Source organism: Nycticebus coucang, chromosome 10, assembly GCF_027406575.1.
Source record: "Nycticebus coucang isolate mNycCou1 chromosome 10, mNycCou1.pri, whole genome shotgun sequence".
NCBI lineage: Eukaryota > Metazoa > Chordata > Mammalia > Primates > Lorisidae > Nycticebus > Nycticebus coucang.
Window position 1 is genome coordinate 87,929,238 of NC_069789.1, and position 26,265 is coordinate 87,955,502.

Genomic DNA, 26,265 nt, shown 5'->3' on the forward strand with positions numbered 1-26,265 from the left:
AATTATTGCAATCACATAATCAATTCTTCCAAATGTCACCAAAAGATGCAGGGTCGTGCACTAGACCAGAAATCCACTGTGATGTTGATATATAAAGGATTATATTCCACAGACAGTAATTTATAGGAACGGCTAGCCAACCCATGTATTCTCTACACTTGTGATACCTGGTGTAAGAGCTTCATCCATTCTATATTGACCTCATTGCCTCTGTCTCTGGTGTGGAAGATCATTGTATATTTACCCACTACCCAGGAATTGGCCAGGATATTTTCATTCTATGGAGCTCGACCCTTAAAAAATTGCTCTCTGCTTAAGGCAGTAACACCCCCAAAATATCCATTGTAACGTAACCTGTACCCGGTACTGTTCCTACCAACAACCAGGTCTGGGCTGATCTTCACACTTGTAAATGTTAAAGTCATTCTCGGGCACGAGCTCCACATTGTGGAATATAAAGCAGTCCCAATTTTCTTCCTTCAGAGCTTCCAGGTAGCCCACATTCGAGAGTTTGGCTTGATTAAACTTTTTACTTCTGGTGGATGATGTACATGCCGTAGTTCAGCTGCTGCCTCTGCAAGAAGGGATGCAGATATTCCAACAGGTACATCAGGTGTTTCTCTCTGTTTCGGTGTGGCATGAGGACGGCAACTGCTGCAAAGCCTTGCATTTCTCAGGTTGATACCAGCCTCTGTGTACTTTGGGATTTTCTGCCTGTTACCTCTTCCAAAGTGAGATACGGTTCGAAAATGAGCTTGCTCTGGCATCTGAGGCGTGGAGACACAGAAGGGCAGTTGGCAAGTTCTGCCTTTTTCATGGATGCTTCATTAGTCGTAGTTTCTTCTTTCCCCAAAGTTAAGGCCCCAAGCAGTGGCCTCGCCAATTGATCCTGCCGGAAGAACCTGGAGGAACCAGGGACCTAGATTAACAAGATATTTAAAAAATTATCTCCCATGCTCTCTTTCTTAGGAAATTGCTGGAAGTTATGTCACCAAAAAGAAAAAATGAACTAGATAGCACATTCAAGCTAGGTAATTGAAGATTCTAATAAAGGGACTATTTACAGATGGTTGGATTATTTATAATGCTTAGGGAAAGCAATAAGGAGTAGGATATAGCCTCTGGGCCTAGTAACACCCTAAACGGGTAAGGGATGAGAATATTTACTGGAACCCAGAGACAAAACCTGTATGAAGAGGGTTACCTAACAGGAGTTATACGGTCTTAGCTAAAGGGAGGGAATCAGGGAAATAAATATCCCCTCTTTACTTTCCTCTTGCCTTGAGATCGACTGCTTTCTCACTGGCCAAACCCAACCAAAGGCCAAAGAAAACTATTCATATCAACCTCTTAGGAAAGGCATGTAGCAGAATGGAGAATGCAAGAGAGAGAAGATGTGGGGGGGAGGGGAAAATGGAATATCCAGTCCAGAGGGGAATATTGGATCTGGGGAATGAGATCCACTAAAGCACTGGCATTAAAGCAAGGCATTTCTTAACTTGAAGATAAAGCAAAGTCCTGGGTGACTACTATATAGGTGAATCTGGTTTGAAACAAGACATTGGAGAATTACAGGATGACTATTGTAAAATTTAAGAAAAGAAAGAAAGCAAAAGAGAAATCAGTTTATTTCCCGATATGTTTAATGTTCTGAAAGGATATTTACAATTCTTCCTAAGAATTAGGAAAAGCAATAAGGAGTAGGATACAGCCTTTGGGCAATTATTCAAAGAGAAAAAATACCAAGTACTTGTAGTACCAGAAAATAAGATAGCTGTCTTCCTACTTAGTTTAACTGTGAGTAATATGTATATAAAAGTCACAAAAAATACAGAGTATTCATCTAAAATAGGAATAGATGAGGGGATAGGAAGTGGAGAAATAATGTGCATGAGTGTGAAGGTGGTAAATTGCTATTTCTAAATGTTACTTAGAAAGATAGTGTAAATATCAGAAGAACTAGTTGTGATGAAGGTTAATATTATAGGTCAACTTGACTGGGCTATGGGGCGCACAGATATTTGGCTAAACATAATTTCTGGGTGTGCCTACAGTTGATTAGATAGATAGGTAGATAGATATCTTCTTAGAGATATAGATATATCCTACTGGACATTACTTAAGGGTCTCTAGAAAAACAGAACATGAATATACATATTCTGTTTCTCTAGAGAACTCTCACTAATACACTAGCTAAATGATTTGAAACAATAATTCCTGGGGAAAGGAGGGAGGAAGCAGTTTGTGGGGTGGACTAGGACCAAGAGCTGCATTTTTCATTACAAGTCTCATAGAACTTTTTGGCTTTTTAAAGTGTTTACATACATTACTCTAATAAAAATCTAAATTAAATAAAAAACACAACAAACTAAAGATGCTTCTTTTGTTAAAATTAAACTCCTTTAAACCAGTACAGTGAAATGAAGAATAAAATTTGTTTATTCCTTTCTGATTCCAGTTCCATGATTTCCAAGTTTCTTCTTTTCTATGCTCCAGGTTCCTCACATTTTATTAAATGTAAATTATTTTACTATCTTCATAAGGAAGAATTAATAAAAAATGATTGCTAAGTATAAAGAAGCCTGAAAGGATGAGGAATCTAGAGCAAGTCATTTTGGGCAAAAAACTGTTAGTATGTGAGATAAGAAAAAGAATCATAGAATATAGAGATTTTCTTCAGAAATTTTCTTTCCTGGAGACAGACATTTTTATTAAACAAATACATTCTGCAAATGCTATGAAGTATAGCAACAACCAGAGTGGTCTTTCAAAGCATTTTATTGGTCAGTGAATTAAATATTCAAGACAAAATCTGTTTCAGGTAAAATATAACAAAAACAATAATAAAACAATAATAAAAGCTAACAATAATTAAGCAGTTGTCATATGACAAGCATTGAGCTGAACCCTCTAATCTCATTATATCATTTAAATCCTCACAATGATCTTGTAAGTCAGGGTAGACTATTTTCTCCCATTCTACAGATGAAAAAAAACCTCTTAAAGTAATTGAGTAATATGGGCTCGGCAGCTAGGGCACCAGCCACGTACACCACAGCTGGCAGGTTCGTATCCAGCCCAGGCCTGTCAAACAATAATGACAACTCCAACCAAAAAATAGCTGGGTGTTGTGACAGGTGCCTGTAGTCTTAGCTACTTGGGAGGCTGAGGCAAGGAGATCGCTTAAGCCCAAGAGTTTGAGGTTGCTGTGAGCTGTGACGCCACTGCACTCTACCCAGGGCAACAACTTGAAACTCTGTCTCAAAAAAAAAAAAAAAAAAGAATGAGTAATATGATTAAGAAAGTGGCAGAGCCTGAATTTAAACTCAGATTTGTTACTTGAATGTCTTAATTCTTGTAAACTTCTAGTATATTTTGAGTAAAACAAAAGTAATAATCTTGGGAGGGGGTGAGGGTGCAGAAAGATCAGAAATCATTATGGCTGCAAATTGCAAGACAGAGCCCTAGGAATAGAAGAGAAAACTACAGAGGACCAATTAAAACTACAGAAGAATACTACGACTTGACAAAAAATGCTGTGGTAGATTGTCACATGAGCACTACTTTTTTTTTTTTTTTTGAGACAGAGTCTCACTTTTTGTCCTCAGTAGAGTTCTGTGGAGTCACAGCTCACAGCAACCTCAAACTCTTGGGTTCAAGGGATGCTTTTGCCTCCTGAATAGCTGGGACTACAGGCGGCTGCCACCACACCTGGCTATTTTTAGAGATGGGGTCTCGCTCTTCTTGTTCAGGACGGTCTCAAATTCGTGAGCTCAAGCAATCCACCCACATCAGCCTCCCAGAGTGCTAGGATTACCGACATGAGCCACCAAGAGCACTGCTTGAATAAACTAAAGCATAAGTAAATCAATTCACCAAACTTTTACTAAATAACCTCTGAGTTGGTCACTGAGGTATGTATGAGTAATAAAAATTCTTATTTTTTATAATATAATATACTTAGAAAAGAGAAATTTGATGAAGAATTACTACAGAATTGGGGCGTTTTGCTATACTGACACATTAATATCATTATTCAGTTTCCCGGAAGAAATTAAGTCCTCTAGTATTAATTTGTTATACTATGACTGTTTCAGCAGAGGGCACTAGGTAACCAAGATAGTTTTGAACTTCAGGTGGCAATGTAGTGAATAAAGCATCTTCCTTCACTTCATGCTCGTGATTTTAAAAACCATGGCTAGGCGAGGCGCCTGTAGCACAGTGGTTAAGCACGGGCCACATATGCTGAGGCTGGCGGGTTCGAGCCCAGCCAGGGCCAGCTAAGCAACAATGACAACTGCAACAGAAAAATAGCCAGGCATTGTGGTGGGCGCCTGTAGTCCCAGCTACTTGGGAGGCTGAGGCAAGAGAATCACTTAAGCCAAAGAGTTTGAGGTTGCTGTGAGCTGTGACATCACAGCACTCTACCTATGGCAACATAGTGAGACTCTGTCTCAGAAAAAAAAAAAAAAAAGCATGGCTAGAGTGCCATGACATCAGCCTAGCTCACATCATCTTCAAAGTCCTGAATTCAAGGGCTCCTCCTGCCTCAGCCTCCCAAATAGCTGGAACTACAGGCACCTGCCACAATGTCCAGCTATTTTTTTCTATTTTTAGTAAAGATAGGGTCTCACTCTTGCTTAGGCTGGTCTCAAACTCCTGAGCTCAAACCATCCTCCTGTCTTGGCCTCCTAGAGTGCTAGGATAACAGGCGCCAGTCACCATGCCCAGCCTGCATAGTCATGATTTCACAAAGCATATCAAATGTCTCAAAATTGGGTAAGGTATGAACCAAAGAAAAAATGTTTGAAATGTGAAAATTGGCAAGATCACTCAGCTCAAGTACAGATATTTTTGAGTGATTCTGTTTATAAAATGATTTCCAGCATTTATCTGCAAACCTCTATGGGGGCCAACAGGAAATGTCAGTTTAGCAACTAGTATTTAAGAGAGATGGCTTAGGGCAGTGGAAAAAGCCCTGGGCCAGATGGCAAAACCCTCACACAGCCCCCTGCCCCATGGCATTTACTAATTGTGGCCAAGGGCAAATTACTTAATCTCAGTTTTCTCACCTCTAATACAGTGATAATTTCTCCCCTGCTTATGAATATGAAATGTGTTGCAAAATGTTGCAAATATATAAGGTTATTATTAATGAACAAAAGGTCAAAGTGTTAGAAAAACAAATTCCAGGAACAAAATGCAATTTTACATAACCCTTTCGATTCTAGGCCTGTACCTATCAGCTTTGGGATCTTCTGGCAATTATATATAAGCAGAAACTTCTAGTCATAATTTCAAGGTACTTTTTCTAGCCCCTTAGATATTATAGTTCCTTTTCCACATCAAAGAAGAAATAAATTTATAAAGATTTGCTAAAAGATCTTTTTATCATGTGATCATCTACTGTCCCCAAACTCCCATCAGTTTGCATAGAAAAATTTCCCACTTTTTAGGAAGAAAGCCTATCTAGCTGATATGTTTTTCATGTTCTCAGACACCCTCACACAAACTCTGTTTGCATGTCTGATTAGTAGTAGTTACTCATCATCACTTCCAAATTGTCTTTATGAGTAATGTTTCCAGAAACATATTAACAGGTATGATTATATTTTATTTAAGTTTAGGAAAACTAAAGATGAAAGAACAAAAAGATTAAATGATTTGTGGGTGGCGCCTGTGGCTCAAGGAGTAGGGCACCAGTCCCATATGCCAGAGGTGGCAGGTTCAAATCCAGCCCCAGCCAAAAACCACACACACACAAAAAAAGAACACTTGCTAAAGATTAAACGATTTGCTTAACATGAAATAGCATCAACCACAGAACATTGCCTTCTAAGAATCACAGACCACTGAAAACTATGGGAACCACACAAAACTACTGCAAAACTAGCATTCCAACTCATTACTCCTCTGTTCAAGAAATTAGATGTATTTTGAATAGTTACTACATGCCCAGTCCTGTGCAGGGTGTTAGAGATAGATTAGGGGAAAAAATGAAAAACAAATCCGTCCCTACACACTTGTGGAATTTAAATTGGGGTGGGAGTAGGGATGAGGGGACAGACCAAAAATGTGAGAAGAGAAGTAAAATAATTTAATTTTTAAACTGTTGGAGTCAAGCCATCGTCTTGCCTCTGAAGTAGTTGGGTTCTTGCCTCTGACTGGTGGGTTCAAACCCTACCCGGGCCAGCTAGAGCAACAATGACAATTACAACAAAAAAATAGTAGGGTGTTGTGGCAGGTGCCTGTGGTCCCAGCTACTTGGAAGGCTGAGGCAAGAGAATCGCTTAAGCCCAAGAGTTGGAGGTTGCTGTGAGCTGTGACGGTACAGCACTCTACCAAGTGTGACGTAGTGAGACTCTGTCTTAAAAAGAAAAAGAGAATCAGTAATGGGTGCCTTTCTGAAATCTCTGAGAATAGTCTGGCAATGGTTCAGGAAAGGAAGTGGAAAAAGTATTATCTTACTACCTATATTTTTGGCACTATTACTATTCTCTGCAGGAGTTACTTAACACAGGAAAGTGGTGAGCCATCACATTTCTCTTTCCCTATTACATTTCCAATCACATAATGCACTTTTCTGAGAGATGCCTCTAAAACCAAAAGAATGAAATTGAAAACATTTTTCCAGGAAGCCCTAAAGTAGAAGAATCAGAAAAAATATGTCATGGAGAAATTAATGTAATCCTTCTGATTCCTTTTTGTTCTGACATTCATTCAACAGGTATGTATTAAAAGCCCAGAAGGGTGAGACTCCATGATGGGAAACTCATAGAGTTTCACCAATGAGACAAAATTCACGGCCCTCAATTTGTTCCCAGTAAAAGTGTAAGTAAACCATTGTATACAATTCAAAGCAAGTATGATTAAAGTGCTACCAGTAATATAAACCACATTTTAAACAAGTACAAAGGTGGGATGTAGTACTTCTAGGCAGGTCAATTGAACTTAGTTATGAAGAATAGTAGAAATTCAATAGACAAAGAAAAGGAACAGAGGACATTTTGTGTATTTTAACAGGTGGGGAATCGGAAAACCAAAGCATGTCCATGTATTAATGTTGATGCCACAACATAAAGGATTTTTAAATTCCAGACACATTACCAGGAATGTATACCCTGAGTTCTTATCCCCTATTTGGCTCCAAAAAACTGGAAACTATGCCAGCAACTCCCAGGCAGGAGGATTTGATAGGCATTTCAAAACTATCTGAGTAGTCCAAGAGAAAAGACCATAAAATACCAGCATGTGGGGGGTTCCTTAATATGGTGGCTACAGAAGCTCCCTCTATAGTAAATTTCACAGCTGACAAGCCTTACTTATGGGCTCAGAGCTTCTGATCAGCTTTTTGGTTGTTTGAAACAGATGAACAAAGATCACAGCTATCTGAGGAAAGCTGGTAACAAATTTGTAAAAGTAATTCAGAGGAAATGACTACTGGTAGAGAAGAATACTCCAAAAAGAAGACATCATTAAATATCCTCAGGGAAAAAAGAAAAAAATATTGCGTTCGTAAAATGAGAACGTGACACCATACAAATGAACGTTCATGATACTAACAAAACAAAATCAGCTCTTGTAAATTAATACCTTGAGACTCTAAATGAAGAATTCCAAGTCTGAGGCTCAGCACCTGTAGCTCAGTGGCTAAGACACCAGCCATATACACCAGGGCTGGCAGGTTAAAACCTGGCCAGGGCCTGCCAAACAACAGTGACAACTACAACAGAAAAATTGCTGGGCATTATGGCGGGCACCTGTAGCTCCAGCTACTTGGAAGGCTGAGGCAAAAGAACCACTTAAAGCCCAAGAATTTGAGGTTGCTGTGAGCTGTGACACCATGGCACTCTACTGAGGGTGACATAGTGAGACTCTTTCTCTAAATTAATAAATAAATACAAAGTTTATTTAAAAAACTCTAAATAAAAAAAAAATTCCATATCTGAAAGATGTTGAAAAAAAATAAGTAGAACTGAAAGCAGGGATGGAAAATGGGTGGGGGAGGGAGGTGAGGTCTTAGATGAATCACAGGCGTCCTCAAACTTTTTAAACAGGGGGCCAGTTCACTGTCCCTCAGACCACTGGAGGGCCGGACTATAGTTTAAAAAAAAAAAACTATGAACAAATTCCTATGCACACTGCACATAACTTATTTTGAAGTAAAAAAACAAAATGGAAACAAATACAATCACACAGCCTCATGTGACCCGCGGGCCATAGTTTGAGAACCCCTGAAAAGGGACCAGCATCCAAATAATTACACTTCCAGAAAGCAAGAATAGAAAAAATGGAAGGGAAAAAAATCAATAAAAATATTTTTTTTAAAAATGAAGACGGTGTTTTCATATTTAAATGGCTTAGATAGTGTGCAACAGAATAAATAAAAACATACACATACAAAGTCCTATTATGAAATTTCAGAAACCTCAGGACAATGGAAATTGTTAAAAGCTTCTAGAAGTAAAAATAGGACATATAATAAATCAAAATTAGTATAATCTTTAGACTTCTGTACTAGGCAGAATAAAATGGACAGCAAGATTCCCCACCCCTGTGTAGTACTGTGAATGTGATGTATTTCACTACCGTAATTAGATTATGTTATTATGGCACAGCTGACTTTAAGAAAGACTTGACCTGATCAGCCTTGTGAGAGGCTAATAGGGCTCTTTCTAGCAAAGGAGTTTCTCCATGGCTGTCTCTGAAGATGGGGGAGCCACAGGGCAAGGTATGCGAAGGCCTGTAGGAGCTGAGATTGGTCCCTGGCTGACAACCTGCAAGATCACAATGGTAATCTCAGTCCTACAACCACAAAGAACTGAATCCTGCAACACCCCAAATGAGCCTGGAAGCAAATTTTTCTTCAGAGTTTCCACACTTAATCCAGAGAACACCTTGATTTCAGCTTTACAATGCCCTATACAGAGAAGTCATGCTCTGCTCAGATTTCTGATCTACAGAACTGTAAGCTAATAAATGGGTACTGTTTTAAGCTGCTAAGTTTGTAGTGATTTGCTAACAGCAACATAAAACTAATACAATTTCTCAGTAGCAACCATGGAAGCTACAACAATGGAGACACTCTCAAAAGTCCAAAGAAAATTTATTTCTTACTTAAAATTTATACTGAACCCAACTATTAATTAGCTGTGACAATAAATTAAAAATATTTTCAGACATGCAAGTTCTCAAAAAATTTACTTTTCATATGCTCTACCAGTGTATGTTTCACCAAAATTAGGAGGAAAAACAAGAAAGAAAAATATATTATATACAGGAAGAAATGCAAGGCAAATCCCCAAAGTATTAGAAAAAGGAGATCCCAGAAGGACATGTACCAGACAGCTAATCCACACTGACGGTGGTTAAAATGCTCTGAAGAGATTTATCCCTGAAAATTAAATTGAAAAACTACTTTGTGTATCTGAAGGAATGGATTTGGCAGATAGTTGGAGGTTGAATTACTGATAAGTATGTAAAAAACTAACCATACCACAATAGCATCAAAACAGATAGCTATTAATTCCAGGGAAAACAAAAAGTTATGCAAGAATCATAGTTTTTTGTCATAGTTTGTTACTTGGCTTAGCTGTTAATAGTTTTTACATAGTTATAATAAACCACTATATATTAATACTTCCAAAATTTATGATGTAAACTATAGTCAGAGTATAAGCAAATGGGAAGGCTATGTATTATAGGAGCTGTGGGATGAAAGATAACTTCTTTCTCATTTATCACAAAGGGATGTCAAAAAAACCTAAATTTCAAAAATTAAAAAATAGACAGTACACGTCCAGATCTAGGATACCAAATAAATTAATTAGAACTGAAAAGTGTTGCCTCCAAACTGAAAAATAAATGGGTGAGATGGGCTGGTTCTGCTAGTTTTAGTTTGAAACCTCATAAAAGTATTTGTCTCATTAGAGGCATATGTATCTTTGATGGAAATAAACACTGAAAAAAAGGAGGGAGTAGTGAAAGGGAATTCTACAATTAAATCAGCTGAAATGGCTTTCTTGGGAGGAAAACTCACAAAAACCCTCTGATCAGAACAAAATGTTTTCATATTAGCATTCACTCTAAATCAAAAGTTTAGTTTATTATGTCTCAAACAAGAAGCAGTACAATTAATCAAAGTAGGCACCTAAACTATCAACACAGATTTGCTATCTTAACTGTACCTTGTTTTTATTTTTATTTTTTCAGAAAAAAAGAAAGAGACATTTATTCATTTGCTGGTAAATGAGGAGGGCGTCAGATCAACTTCTCAAAGACCACCATCCTGACTTTCAGCAAAAAAAGAGGGCTTTTTAAGGGGGGGTTCAGTGGTTGGGTGTCTGTAGGTTAAGATGGATTGACTGCCACTATAGCTTTCAGCTAATCATTATCCACCTTGGTCTCACTCAGGTCATCCATATGGCTCACTTCCAAGATCAAAATCACCAGAACAGAATTTCTCAAACCACCAACGTACTGAGTATTCATTAGCCACATCCTTCCCCAACACTTTGTTTTTGTTTTGTTTTGCTCTGTTTTGTTTTTGAGACAAGAGTCTCACCCTGCCACCCTGGGCAGAGAGCCATGGTGTCATCATATCTCACAGTGCTCTTCTCTTGGGTTCAAAACATCCTCTTGCCTCAGCCTCCTGAGTAGCTGGGTCTATAGGCACTTGCCACAATGCCCAGCTAGTTTTTTTGTTTGTTTGTTTTGTTTTTTTTTCCTCTACTTTCAGCAGAGGGCCAGGTGCTATGGCTCATGCCTTTCATCCGAGTACTCTAGGAGGCTGAGGGGGGTGGATGCTTTGAATTCAGGAGTTCTAGATCAGCCTGAGCAAGAGTGAGACTCAGTCTCTACCAAAAATAGAAAACTAGTGTTTTGGGACATTGCAATGTGGGCTAATCTTGCTGGGGTTAGGTGATATCTTAGAATGGTTTTGATTTGCATTTCTCTGTTGAGGACAATTGGCAGAAGGAGGGAGGGCATGAGGTGGGATCTCACCTACTGTGCACATAGTGAGGGTGTATAACATGCTCCCTGGGTGAGGGGCTCTTTTAGAAATGGAACTTTACCCTGGAAGTGAGAACAATGTAACCTAAAAATTTGTATACTCATATTAATTTGAAATAAAAAAAATAAATTTAAAAAAGGAAAAAATAGAAAAACTAGCTGGGATTGTGACAGGTGTCTGTAGTCATAGCTACTGGACAGGCTGAGGCAAGAGGATCACTTGAATCCAGGAGTTTGAGGTTGCTGTGAGGTAGGATGCCACAGCACTCTACCTAGGGCAATAGAGTGAGACTCTGTTTAAAAAAAAAAAAAAAATTATTTTTTAATAGAGACAGGGTCTTGCTCTTACTCAGGCTGGTCTCGAACTTCTAAGCCCAAGCAATTCACCTGCCTCAGCTTCCTAGAGTACTAGGATTGCAGGCATAAGCCAACATACTCAGCCTCCAAACACTTTGTTGATATTTCAGGCTGTCTGAGCTGCATTGGTTCCACAATGGAACTCACATTCAAAAACAACATGATTTTTTGACTTATTCATGGTTTCACAAAAATTGCTCTAAAATTTGTAACATAATCACAAGGCAAGTGTGCATTTGAAAGAATGAGGATGTACCTTCAATGATTAAAAAAATTGTCAAACTGAAATGTCAGAGGTTATCAACTATCAAACTTGAAATATTTAAGGGAATTGGACATTTCATAATTATCAACCTAACTTGTTTATATCTCAGATAATAGAGCATTGTTGCAAGATGCTGGATCGAGACCAGCCTGAGCCAGAAGGAGACATTATCTCTAAAAATAGCCAGGTGTTGTGGCAGGCATTGGTAGTTCCCGCTACTCAGGAGGCTGAGGCAAGAGAATAGCTTGAGCCCAGGAGTTTGAGGTTGCTGTGAGATATGAGGCCGCAGCACTTACCCAGGGCAACAAAATGTGATTCTGTCTCTAAATAAACAAACAAATATAAATAAAAACAGCCAGGCATTGTGGTGGGCACCTGTAGGCCCAGCTGCTTGGGAGGCTGAGGCAAAAGAATGGCTTGAGACCAAGAGTCTAAGGTTGCTGTGCCATGGCACTCTTCCAGGGACAACAAAGTGAGATTCTGACAAAAAAAAAAGTGAGGCATAGAAGAACAGAATTGGAAAGACAGAAAAGAATACAAGGTAGGCTTGGCGGCCCTTAGCACAGTGGTTATGGCAACAAGGCTGGTGGGTTCGAATCCCGCCCGGGCCAGCTAAACAACAATGATAACTGCAACGAAAGAAATAGCTGGGTGTTGTGGCAGGCACCAGTAGTCCCAGCTACTCAGGAGGCTGAGACAAGAGAATCGCTTAAGCCCAAGAGTTGGAGGTTGCAGAGAGCTATAATGCCATGGCACTCCACTGAGGGAAACAAAGTGAAACTCTGTCTCAAAAAAAAAAAAAAGATAACTTGTATCTCAAGGATTTTACAAGGAGGAGCCATACATTATCCTTGGAAGGATGACTACTTGAATACAAGTATCATCAGTATAATGTTGGGGAAACATTTGCAAGGGTCTCTGGCGAAGTCTAAAACAGGGCAGTGCTCTAAAAAGTCACCGTGACGTGAGTTGTCATAATTCTGAAAGACACAGTCCTGGATGCCATTCTTTCCAAATGTTAATACCAAAAGAGCAAAAACCTGAAAATGTAATTTGGCAAAAATGATTTTAAAAAGTTTAAAGATATTTATTTACATTTTTAAAGGGAGATTTCTTTGGGAAACTTAAAAACATGACAGAACACTTCGTAGATCCCTTTACACAACAAAATAGGCATTAATAACACATTTTTATAAGCATAAACACTCAGCTCTACTAACAATCACAAGGGTGTAACAGTTATGAGCAGAACTATATTCATAAAGGAACAGCTCATATAACTTCAGTAGTCAGAAATACTGTGATAAGATAACCTAAGTCTTTTGGTGAGATTAGTCAAAACCCTTGATTGGTCACCACCACATATGCAGTCACCCAAAGTGCTGTGATCTCGAGAAATTTTCTGTCATAAATGCAGATGTAAAAAAACAACATCCCTTCATTTATTAAGAAAGTTTTGGCTTGGCGCCTGTAGCTCAGCCTCTAGGGTGCCAGCCACATACACCAGGGCTGGTGGGTTCAAACCCAGCCTGGGCCTGCAAAACAACAATGACAACTACAACAAAAAAATAGCCAGGCGGAAGAGCTGCGCCAGGACCTGCCATCCGCACCCTCCCAGACCTCTGGAAAAGCCGTGCTGGGACCTGTGATTGGCACCCTCCCGGACCTCCATAAGAGCTGTGCCCACCCGGGCCCCATAAGAGCTGTGCCCGGACACGCTACCCCACCCACTGGGCCTCCCCATGCCCTGACCAGGAACTCCAGGAGCCACACAATCCCGCATCCTCCCTCCTGTACCCTCCCTGCCTCCACACCTGCCCACTCATCTGGCCAGGGACTCTGGTAGCTGCACGCCCTCCAGACCCCTCCCTGCCTCTGTGTGGAGCCCTTCTCCTGGCCAGAGACTGCTGGAGCCTTGGGCTCTCTGTGCCAAAGTCACTGGGTGCCAGGCACTCCCAGAACTGTGTGCACCACCCCCCAACGTGTTGCTGGATCGGGGTGTATCACACTCCGGACCTGGCCCACAACTAGAACTCCCTGGATGGGGCAGCCCCACAGTAGCTACACAGGGTAACTCCCTACAAAGATCCAGCAACAATAGAGGGATCCCACTGGGGTCTAATCTTGGAGAGACACCTCCCCAACCCTGAGGATGGCCAGAGGCAATGGTGAAAAACAATCATGAGGCAAAATCAAGGGAAAAACTCCGGCAATATGAATAATCAGAGTAGATCAACTCCCCCAAGGAACAATGGGGCAGACACAGCACAAGATCCCATGCACAAACAAATAGCTGAGATGTCAGAAATCGAACTCAGAATCAGGATAGCAAATAAGATCAAATTAGAATTCCAAGCAGTAACCCAAAAGATGTCTCAAGAATTCAACGAATTCAAAGACCAAATGACCAAAGATTTTAACACATTGAAACAAGAAGTTGTAGCCCTCAAAGATCTGAGAAACACAGTAGAATCCCTCAATAATAAAATGGAGCAAGCAGAAGAAAGGATTTCTGACATTGAAGACAAAGCTTTTGAATGCTCCCAAACTCTCAAAGAGGAAGAGAAATGGAGGGCAAAAACAGGTCACTCTCTCAGAGAGCTCTGGGATAATTCAAAGAAAACCACTATTCGTCTTATAGGGATCCCCGAAAGCGACAAAGTGGCTTCACAAGGCACAGAGTCTCTTCTCCATGAGATTATGAAGGAGAACTTTCCAGACACGCCAAGAGATTCCGAAATTCAGATAGCAGACAGTTTCAGAACTCCAGCACTACTCAACACGAATAAGACATCCCCCAAGACACATCATAATCAATTTCACTACAGTTAATATGAAGGAGAAAATTCTGAAAGCAGCCAGACAAAAAAGCCCCATCACCTACAAGTGGAAGAATATTAGAATAACTGCAGATCTCTCTGCTGAAACCTTTCAAGCTAGAAGAGGATGGTCATTGACTTTTAATCTCCTAAAACAAAATAACTTTCAACCCAAGATCCTGTACCCAGCTAAACTGAGTTTCATTTATGATGGAGAAATTAAATACTTTAATGACATTCACATGTTGAAGAAATTTGCCACAACTAAACCAGCTTTCCAGGATATTCTCAAACCTATCCTCCATAAAGACCAGCATAATCCTCCACCACAAAAGTAAACCCACCCAGAAAATTTTGATCAAATTCCAACTTCCACAGTTGCAAAAGGATTAAAAATGTCCATGGGACTCCCGAAAGCCTTATCAATATTCTCAATTATGTGAATGGTTTAAATTGTTCTCTAAAGAGGCATAGGTTGGCTGACTGGATAAAAAACTCAAGCCAGATATCTGCTGCATACAAGAATCTCATCTTACATTAAATGACAAATATAGACTCAAGGTGAAGGAATGGTCATCTATACTCCAGGCAAATGAAAAGCAGAAAAAAGCAGGCATTGCAATCCTATTTGCAGATGCAATAGGCTTTAAACCAACCGAAATAAGGAAGGATAAGGATGGACACTTCATATTTGTTAAAGGTAATACTCAATATGATGAGATTTCAATTATTAATATTTATACACCCAACCAGAATGCACCTCAATTTATAAGAGAAACTCTAACAGACATGAGCAACTTGATTTCCTTCAGTTCCATAGTAGTTGGAGATTTTAACACCCCTCTAGCAGTGCTGGATAGAACCTCCAAAAAGAAGCTAAGCAAAGAAATCTTAGATTTAAACTTAACCATTCAACATCTAGACTTAACAGACATCTACAGAACATTTCATCCAACAAAACTGAATACACATTCTTCTCATCAGCCCACAGAACATACTCCAAAATCGACCACAAATCTAACCTCAGCAAATTTTAAAAAATAGAAATTATTCCTTGCATCTTCTCAGACCATCATGGAATAAAAGTTGAACTCAGTAACAACAGGAATCTGCATACCCATACAAAAACATAGAAGCTAAATAACCTTATGCTAAAGGATAGATGGGTTATAGATGAGATTAAGAAGGAAATCACCAAATTTTTGGAACAAAACAACAATGAAGACACGAATTATCATAACCTCTGGGATACTGCAAAGGCAGTCCTCAGAGGGAAATTTATAGCACTGCAACCCTTCCTCAAGAAAACAGAAAGAGAGGAAGTTAATAACTTAATGGGACATCTCAAGCTACTGGAGAAGGAAGAACATTCCAACCCCAAACCCAGCAGAAGAAAAGAAATAACCGAAATCAGAGCAGAATTAAATGAAATTGAAAACAAAAGAATTATGCAACAGATCAATAAATCCAAAAGTTGGTTTTTTGAAAAGGTCAATGAAATAGATAAACCTTTAGCCAATCTAACCAGGAAAAAAAGAGTAAAATCTCTAATTTAATCAATTGGAAATGGTAATGATGAAATAACAATAGACCCCTCAGAAATTCAAAAAATCCTTAATGAATATTACAATAAACTTTACTCTCAGAAATATGAAAATCTGAAACAACTCAACCAATACTTGGAAGTACGCCACCTACCAAGACTTAGCCAGAATGAAATGGAAATGTTGAACAGGCCTATATCAAGTTCTGAAATAGCATCAACTATACAAAATCTCCCTAAAAAGAAAAGCCCAGGACCAGATGCCTTTACGTCAGAATTCTACCAAACATTTAAAGAAGAACTAGTACTTATATTACTAAACCACTTCCAAAATATAGAAAAAGAAGGAATACTAACCAACACATTCTATGGAGCAAACATCACATTGATCCCTAAACCAGGGAAAGACCCAACAAGAAAAGAAAATTATAGACCAATATCACTAATGAATATTGATGATAAAATACTCAATAAGATCCTAACAAACAGAATCCAACAACACATCAAAAAAATTATACACCACGACCAAGTGGGATTTATCCCAGGGTTTCAAGGCTGGTTCAATATACGTAAATCTCTAAATGTAATTCAGCACATAAACAAACTCAAAAATAAAGAACATATGATTCTCTCAATTGATGCAGAAAAAGCTTTTGATAATATCCAGCATCCCTTCATGATCAGAACACTTAAGAAAATTGGTATAGAAGGGACATTTCTTAAACTAATAGAGGCCATCTACAGCAAACCCACAGCCAATATCGTATTGAATGGAGTTAAATTGAAATCATTTCCGCTTAGATCAGGAACCAGGCAAGGTTGCCCATTGTTTCCATTGCTCTTTAACATTGTAATGGAAGTTTTAGCCATTGCAATTAGGGAAGAAAAGGCGATCAAGTGTATCCACATAGGGTCAGAAGAGATCAAATTTTCGCTCTTCGCAGATGACATGATCGTATATCTGGAAAACACTAGGGATTCTACTACAAAACTTTTAAAAGTGTTCAAGGAATACAGCAAAGTCTCAGCTACAAAGTCAACACCCATAAATCTGTAGCCTTTATATATACCAACAATAGCCAAGCTGAAAAAACAGTCAAGGACTCTATTCCTTTCACGGTAGTGCCAAAGAAGATGAAATATTTGGGAGTTTATCTAATAAAGGACGTGAAAGATCTCTATAAAGAGAACTATGAAACTTTAAAAAAAGAAATAGCTGAAGATGCTAACAAATGGAAAAACATACCATGCTCATGGCTGGGAAGAATCAACATTGTTAAAATGTCCATACTACCCAAAGCAATATATAATTTTAATGCAATTCCTATCAAAGCTCCATTGTCATATTTTAAAGATCTTGAAAAAATAATACTTCATTTTATATGGAATCAGAAAAAACCTTGAATAGACAAACATTACTCAGCAATAAAAACACAGCAGGAGGAATCACGCTACCAGGCCTGAGACTGTACTATAAATCGATAGTGATCAAAACAGCATGGTATTGGCACAAAAACAGAGAATTAGATGTGTGGAACAGAATAGAGAACCAAGAGATGAATCCAGCTACTCACCATTATTTGATCTTTGACAAGCCAATTAAAAACATTCAGCGGGGAAAAGATTCAGTGGGTGAAGTGGCTGGTGATCTGTAAAAGACTGAAACTGGACCCACACCTTTCACCATTTACTAAGATAGACTCTCACTGGATAAAAGATTTAAACTTAAGACATGAAACTATAAAAATACTTGAAGAAAGTGCAGGGAAAACTTTTGAAGGAATCAGCCTGGGTAAATATTTTATGAAGAGGACTCCCCAGGCAATTGAAGCAGTATCAAAAATACATTACTGGGACCTGATCAAACTAAAAAGCTTCTGCACAGCCAAGAACATAGTAAGTAAAGTAAGCAGACAGCCCTCAGAATGGGAGAAAATATTTGCAGGTTATACCTCCGATAAAAGTTTAACAACCAGAATCCACAGAGAACTCAAAGGTATTAGCAAGAAAAGAACAAGTGATCCCATCTCAGGGTGGGCAAAGGACTTGAAGAGGAACTTCTCTAAAGAAGACAGACGCATGATCTACAGATACATGAAAAAAAAGCTCATCATCCTTAATCATCAGAGAAATGCAAATCAAAACTACTCTGAGATATCACCTAACCCCAGTAAGAGTAGCCCACATAACAAAATCCCAAAACCAGAGATGTTGGCATAGATGTGGAGAAAAGGGCACACTTCTACACTGCTGGTGCAAATACACACTCATATGTTCCTTTTGGAAGGATGTTTGGAGAACACTTAGAGATCTAAAAATAGACCTGCCATTCAATCCTATAATTCCTTTACTAGGTATATTCCCAGAAGACCAAAAATCACAATATAACAAAGACATCTGTATCAGAATGTTTATTGCAGCCCAATTCATAATTGCTAAGTCATGGAAGAAGCCCAAGTGCCCATCGACCCATGAATGGACTAGCAAACTGTGGTACATGTATACCATGGAATATTATGCAGCCTTAAAGAAAGATGGAGACTTTACCTCTTTCATGTTTACACGGATGGAGCTGGAACATATTCTTCTTAGCAACGTATCTCAAGAATGGAAGAAAAAGTATCCAATGTACTCAGCCCTACTATGCAGCTAATTTATAGCTTTCATATGACGGCTATAACCCAACTATAGCTCAAGAATATGGGGAAAGGGCCAAGGGAGGGGAGAGGTTAGGGTGGCGGGAGGGTAATGGGTGGGGCCACACCTATTGTGCATCTTAGAATGGGTACAGGTGAAACCTACTAAATGCAGAATACAAATGTCTACATACAGTAACTAAGAAAATGCCATGAAAGCTAAGTTGAATGGTTTGATGAGAATATTTCAGATTGTATATGACACCAGCACATAGTACCCCTTGATTGCACAAATGTACACAGCTGTAATTTAACAAAAAAAAAAAAAATAGCCAGGTGTAGGTTGCCTGTAATCCCAGCTACTTGGGAGGGAGGCAAGAGAATCGCTTAAGCCCAAGAATTTGAGGTTGCTATGAGCTGTGAAGCCATATCACTCTACCGAGGATGACAGAGTGAGACTCTGCTCAAAAAAAAAAAAAAGAAAAGAAACTTTTGACATTTTTACATACATACACAGTGCTTACACACAAAGTCAATGCTGTAATAATGCACTTCTGTGAAGTGAAATTTGCAGAAAATGCATAAAATGAACTAGAACTCTCCAAATGTCTTTACACAATTTATACCTCCAGTATGCGAAATGACGTGAAGATGAAATACATAGCATAACAAGTTATAAAAAATGTCAACAATTTAAAATAGTGAGTAGAAAAACTAAAAACAAAACAAATACTAAAAATAAAATCAACATAAGAAAAAGTATTATAAGAATAGATTTTGGATAGTGATAAACAAGCAGGTAAGTTCTACAATGTAGAGATAGTGCATAAGATCTGACTTACTTTCACAATCATTAACTGTATTCTGAAGTCTTATACTGTGATGAATAACTGCTTTTTTCTTTTAGGGCATGGCTCTCCTCAGAAAATAAGTTCAGATTATTTCTATGTGGCTCTGCTCTTTTTGAATTTCTTCTGTGATTCTATGTGCATGGATATGCGGATTCGCTATTAAACTTTCCCATTCCGGGCCGTGCTTACATGTTATTTTAGGCACATAGAAATCCATTCTGAATGCATTTGTATACAGACCACAAATTTAGCAGAAAAGTATTAATGATTTAACAGCAACACTGTTGAGGGTTTTCTTATCCTATTATGCACGTAAGTAGAATATTTTCAAACCAGTCAGTAACTTCACTGGCTTCTTCAGGCAAATGCAGCTTTAATTTATTAAAAGCTCCTGGAATGTCATCAGCTGGAAGGAATGCCAGCACAGGCAAATGACGCATTTTAAACTAAAGTTTTCATTGTTGCTTTATCACGTGGCCAATCCACTCATCTACATTTTCTGCCAAACGCATAGAGCTGGAAAAAACAAACTTTATTGCTAACAAACCTTGAAACTCTCCTTTAAAAGCCTTGGTCATACCTACTTCCAAGTCTGTCATTATGGTTCAAGCATTCAATTGAAACACATTTCCTTCTGCAAAGTCCACCAAATTTTCAAATAAGAGTTTTAAAAGTGCTTCACTTTTTCCAGTCATTAATACATAAACAAGCAGATAAGTTCTACAATGTTTGGATCCAACAAGGGCATGACTTCTATGTAGTTGATAAAAAACAGTGGGGACAGTTTTGAAAGTACAATCCATTAACAAAAGGGAAGTACAATCCATTAACAAAATGGAAGCATGCACTAGTTATTCCAGGTTAGATTTACTGGTAAATACAAGTCTGTCTTCTTCAACAATCAAATTCCTACTTAAGAATAGTTCATCATTTAATGGGTTTTGTAACACTTGGGGGAACCTCAATATCTGCAAACATTTGGGGTTAGGATGGTCCCTGAGCTTGTTGAATTATTTTAATTCTCTGACAAAAAGTGTTTTTTGAAGGCAAACACGTTGCTGTTTGAAGGGGCAGAGCACACAATGGAATAATTTGGCAGGGGAGATTTCTTGTATTTCCCCCTGCATGTTTAGTTTTCTATGATCTTCGAAACACTCGCTGCACTTGTATTTGGAGAGTGGTTGTGGTCCACAAATTTTGTAGGAATATGCTGTCTATTTGAAAGTCTGGTTATTGCTCAGCAGTTGCAATTAAGTGATTTTCTGCTTTCACAGTGTCAACAATTAGCTTTTCAACTTTTATCTTTCACCATTAAGTAGCCTCACAACACTTAATTTACAACAGCGTTTTCACAGGAACAATTTCACAGATCTCTTCCATTGTGTTGTAAGGAACACAGTAAAAAAGAATGATGGTTGGCTTCCCTAGTACCAAATCTTTATTAGTTAGGATGCAGGGGTCCTCAAACTACGGCCTGCGGGCCACATGAGGTGGTGTGATTGTATTTGTTCCCGTTTTGTTTTTTTACTTCAAAATAAGATATGTGCAGTGTGCATAGGAATTTGTTCATAGTTTTTTTTTTTTTTAACTATAGTCCGCCCCTCTAACGGTCTGAGGGTCAGTGAACTGGCCCCCTGTTTAAAAAGTTTGAGGACCTTTGAGAGGAACAGAACCAATAGGATATGTATTTGGATATATACATACCAATAGGATATATATTTAGATTCATTAGGGTGATCGGCTCACACAATATGGTGCCTGAGAAGTCCCAAAGGTCATTCATGAGCTAGAGACCCTGGGATGTCAGTGGTATGCTCAGTTCAAGTCTGAAAGGCTCAGAACCAAGGAAGCCAATGGTGTAACTCTCAGTCTGAAGCCCGAAGCTTTAGGACCCAGGATGCTGCTGGGAAGCCTAGAATTCTGTCGTCCAAATCAGCAGAGGAGAAGTCTTTCCTAGCTCTTAGAGAGCAACCAATTTGCCTTCTGTATTTTTTTCTGTCTGGGCCCTGGATGATTGGATGGTGTCCGCCAACATTGAGGGCAGAGTTTCTTCATCTACTCCACTAAGACTCACACTAACTCTTCTGGAAACACCCACACAGATGCACTCCAAATAGCGTTTTATCAGGGTTTTAGGTGTTGCTGGATCCAGTCAAGTTGACACCTAAAATTGAATCCGCAAGTCCGCTGTTTGTCAGCTTGGTACCGTACACATCTTCTTAAACCATACCTAACTTTCCAAATATAGACAATGACAATGTGATAGTTCTGCCAGTGTGATACAACCATCCTGTGATTATGATTTTCAGGATATTAGATGTTAGGGATTTTAGACCTTAGGGATTTTGATCTTAAGAGACTTTTGATGTTCAAGATTGTATCCTTCAGGATTATGATCCAAACCCCGTGGAATTATATTATACCGGTTCAGTGCCTGTGGCTCAGCGGCTAGGGTGCCAGCCACATACACTGGAGCTGGTGGGTTCGAACCCAGCCCAGGCCTGCCAGACTACAATGACAACTGCAACCAGAAAATGGCCGGGCATTGTGGTGAGCGCCTGTAGTCCTAACTACTTGGGAGGCTGAGGCAAGAGAATCACTTAGGCCCCAGAGTTTGAGATTGCTGTGAGCTGTGAACTCTACCAAGGGTGACTTAGTGAGACGCTGTCTCAAAAAAAAAAAAGAAAGAAAGAAAAAGAAAATAAAATTTTAAAAAAGACATTATATTATACCTTAATTTGTTTGTTAATTGTCCACCTCACTCTAAGGTCAGCTGTATAAGAATAGGAACTTTGGCTTCTTCAATACTCTGTCTAAAATTGTATCTGTCATGTGACAGGTATTCAGTGAGTATTTATTATCAAATAAATCAATTCCTATCTTGTTTCTGCCTTTTGTCAAAAAATGATCTTCGGATTAAAATAAGTAGGAAAAAGCTGGTTGACAGAGAATTCAATCAAGAAGCATTAAGATTATACCAGGGTTTTCTAAGTAATGATAATTGCTGTTATTTATTGAGTACCAAGTAGGTACCAGAAACTGTGTTAAGCTTTACCTACGTTACTTAATGAAATCTTCAAAGCAACTATTATTAACCCTCCTTTGGTAGATAAAGAAGCTAAGTTCCCAAAATGTCGGGGAACTTAGCCAATCTGGTTGATATCCAAACCAAAATTCAAACCCAGGTCTCAGAGTCTCTGTCCTTAAACACTCTGTGATGTGACTTCATGAAATTAAAACAGTATGTCTACACTATTTTTAGATTTCTTGGGACCAAACCAAATTCCATACTAGGATCTGTAATATTCAACTAATTTTTGTAATTTTTAAGAAATTGGGAAACTTGGGCTAGGTATTAGAAAGCTGGATATGAATCACCAGCTGGTGATAGATTTGTACCTTTACCATCCTTAAGAAGAATGAACTGTATAGTAAAGGACCACAAAACCATGTAGTTTAGTCGTACCACGTATGTAACAACTTTGGCATCTGAAGTACTTTTAGACCGGGCATTTCAGTTTATATACCACCTACCACTTCCAGTTGTCTTCTCCCAGCCATTGTACATACTTTGATTTCCTGCCTGCCCCCAAGGAAACTGCAGCACATAACCCCCGGAAACTACAGAAGAAAGAGAAATTTGAGGCACACACCTTATTTAGGATCCCTTTGAAAGAAGTAATACTTGATCATTAAGAGCTCAGCAGAGGTTTATGTTAGACTCATAAGACTAAATTCATTTTCTAAAACAAAGCTATTAGATTTATATTGATTCTAAATGACAAAGAAGTGCTGGCAGCAAAAATATCAAGTGTAAAATTTTTAAACCTATATCTTAGACTATCTTAGAGGCAAACACACCAGAAATTGGGAATAATGTTTACCCCTAGAGGACAGTGGAGGAAGGCAGACACATTTTTTCATTTTCTATCTTAGAGCACCTTTTAGATTTTATAGCCCCAAGATTTCAGTTGATGGAGCCCTTATTAACACAAAGGCGGCAATCATGGAGCATATGGAACAGAATCCAAACCAATGAGCCTGACTTTTAGAAAAAGTTTACTGAAGATTCTCTGAGATGAGAATCGCCACCCTTATTGCAACACAGAAAAACCAACTGACTTTGTCCTCAATTACCACAGGATGCTGAATTCAGCTGCCTGTTGGAAGTGAAGTTCAGTTGTTCCCAGCACATGACTCAGCAGCTGGTTGGCTTCACAATACATCTTGGCATATTGAACCCAATTAAGTCAGTACCTAACAAAAACTTCCTCCCTCTTTTAAAATTTTGGATTATTTGACTAATGTTTTTTAGTTTCCCAACTACGATGAAAAATAGATTCTTAGGGTATAAAATTTTCCTGCCTTCCTTTACCTTCTGTTTTCTGCAAACTTAAAGCTTAAGAGAATGAATTAAAGTTTCGAATCATTGTTTCTCTTAGCTTTTGTCTTGAATGATTTTGAAATGTTTTTGCTTCAGGAGTATTGAATTCATAACTTTTTAACAATAACAAAAGGCATCAAAAGGTGTGACTGCATTGCTCTACCTTTTCCAAGAAATAAAATGTAATTATTAGAGATAACGTACATAAACCCTAAATTGAAGAAGGGAAAGAATAAGAGAAGTGGAGAGAAAGAACTGACAGGTGCTGGAGATGGAAACATTTCAGATGATATCCTATTTCTCTCAATTTTATGAAAACATTGCAAATACTGTTTGACAACAACAAAACACAATTTTAAAGAATAAAGTATATATGGTACCATACATTACTGTTACAGATATTGTAATAATGTACTAATAAAATTTGTTCTCTTAACTAGGTGTGGTGTGCACCTATAGTCCCAGCTGGGGCAGAAGGATCACTTGAGCCTAGGAGTTTGAGATCACAGTGAGCTATAATGACACCACTGTACTCTAGCCAGGGTGACAAAGCAAGATCTCATCTCAAAAAAAAAAAAAAAAAGAAGAAGAAGTTTTTTCTCTATGTGTTTAAAGACTTGCCTATATTTAAGTCACTATTTTACTCTTCCTCCCTAAATACAGAGCAAATAATTGGTGAAAATTTTTTACTATTATATGTCCTTGCTCTGTTAACTGAAGTTGAAATACATTGAAAGTTTTCTTTCTCCTAGAAGTTCTGTCTTTGAACTTTACCCAATTGGACACTATAAACCTAGACATAACAACTTTGGCTTCATGTGTAAAACCTAAGAATGATTGCTAACCAACGAAAATACACCAAAATGCAAAACTAACACAGAAGAAAATAGTCAAATTCCTGGAAAGTTGATCTCATTCATTCTGTTTCTTGAAGGCTGATTGTGTAGTTTATGGATTAAACAGGTCCTTCATTCCTTCTCATTCCAAATACAGTTTCACTTCTACCATTGAATTGTATGTTCCTCCCATTAAGAAGATAATTCATATGGTACTACTTCACATAGTGGTCTGCTATGCCAACTGCCAGGTATATGGGTTCCTGGCATACAGTTGCAAAACTCTGGAAACTACCATCCGCTAAAGAGAGGCACTTCACTGAAGTCCTGTCCCTAGATAGTCATGTCCTTTCCTGGGGATAGTTCTTACCTTTTTTTTTTTTTTGAGACAGAGTCTCGCTATGTCACCCTAGTAGAGTGTTATGGTGTCACAGCTCACAGCAATCTCAAACTCTTGGGCTTAAGTGATTCTCTTGCCTCAGCCTCCAAAGTATCTGGGACTATAGGTGCCTGCCACAACGCCCAGCTATTTTTGTTGTTGTTGTTGTTGGTTGGTTGTAGTTGTCATTGTTGTTTGACAGGCCCGGGCTGGGTTCAAACCCGACATCTCCTGTGTATGTGGCTGGTGCCCTAGCTGCTGAGCTACAGGCACTGAGCCAGTTCTTACCTTTTAAACATGAGATTAAAAAAGTCTGGTCTCTGACCTCTTCAGAATCCCTGAAGAGCCCCAGTTCCAGGGATTCTATGGGATGGGCTGAGGCCACATTGTGATTGTCCTATTTCTCACAGGTGTTGCCATCAGAGCACTACCCAATAAGCCTTACTTGCACAAATCTGTACCCCCAAATCTGCTTCTGGGAAAATAACCCAAGTAAGATAAATGGATTGATTCTCCCCGCCACCTTCCAGCACAAGGGAATCGATTTATAGTGATATGTCTGTGCTTTTTCCCTCTAATTTTCAAGGATTATTTTTCGTTCTTTTTAAATTCCTGCAGTATCATGTTGCAGAACCATGTTAAGACACAGGGTCTTTAGACTTAAAAAAAAAAAAAAAAAGACACAGAGTCCTAACAGCATCAGTAAAATGAAAGCTGAATTATTTCTTGCCTGTTTTATAGCTAACCCAAGATAACATTCTTGACTTTCTCTGTGAGTTAGAGAATAAGATAAAGTCCATGCAATTAAATAAGGCTAATGACCTCCATAAGCTCACGACCTTGCCATTATTTTGCCATGCTCTGCTCAATTGAACTAATGGGCTCAGACAGAAAGTTAATTAAAAAATAAAATTTAAAGATTATTTCTATAAATCTTACTATCCCTGTTAGCAATGATTATTAAAAGTAATCTAAAGATTATATATTTAGGCCGGGCGCAGATTACACCGGTAATCCTAGCACTCTGGGAGACGTAGGCAGGTGGATTGCTTGAACTCACGCATTTGAGACCAGCCTGAGCAAACATGAGACCTCACATCTCTACTAAAAATAGAAAAACTGAGGCAAGAGGATTGCTTGAGCCCAAGAGTTGGTGGTTGCTGTGAGCTATGATGCCACAGC

General features: G+C 38.6%; 1 pseudogene; it reads right to left on the bottom strand.

The window, feature by feature from the left end:
- LOC128596458 (beta-1,4-galactosyltransferase 4-like) lies at positions 1–23,710 on the bottom strand (annotated as a pseudogene).
- Positions 23,711–26,265: the final 2,555 nt, after the last annotated feature.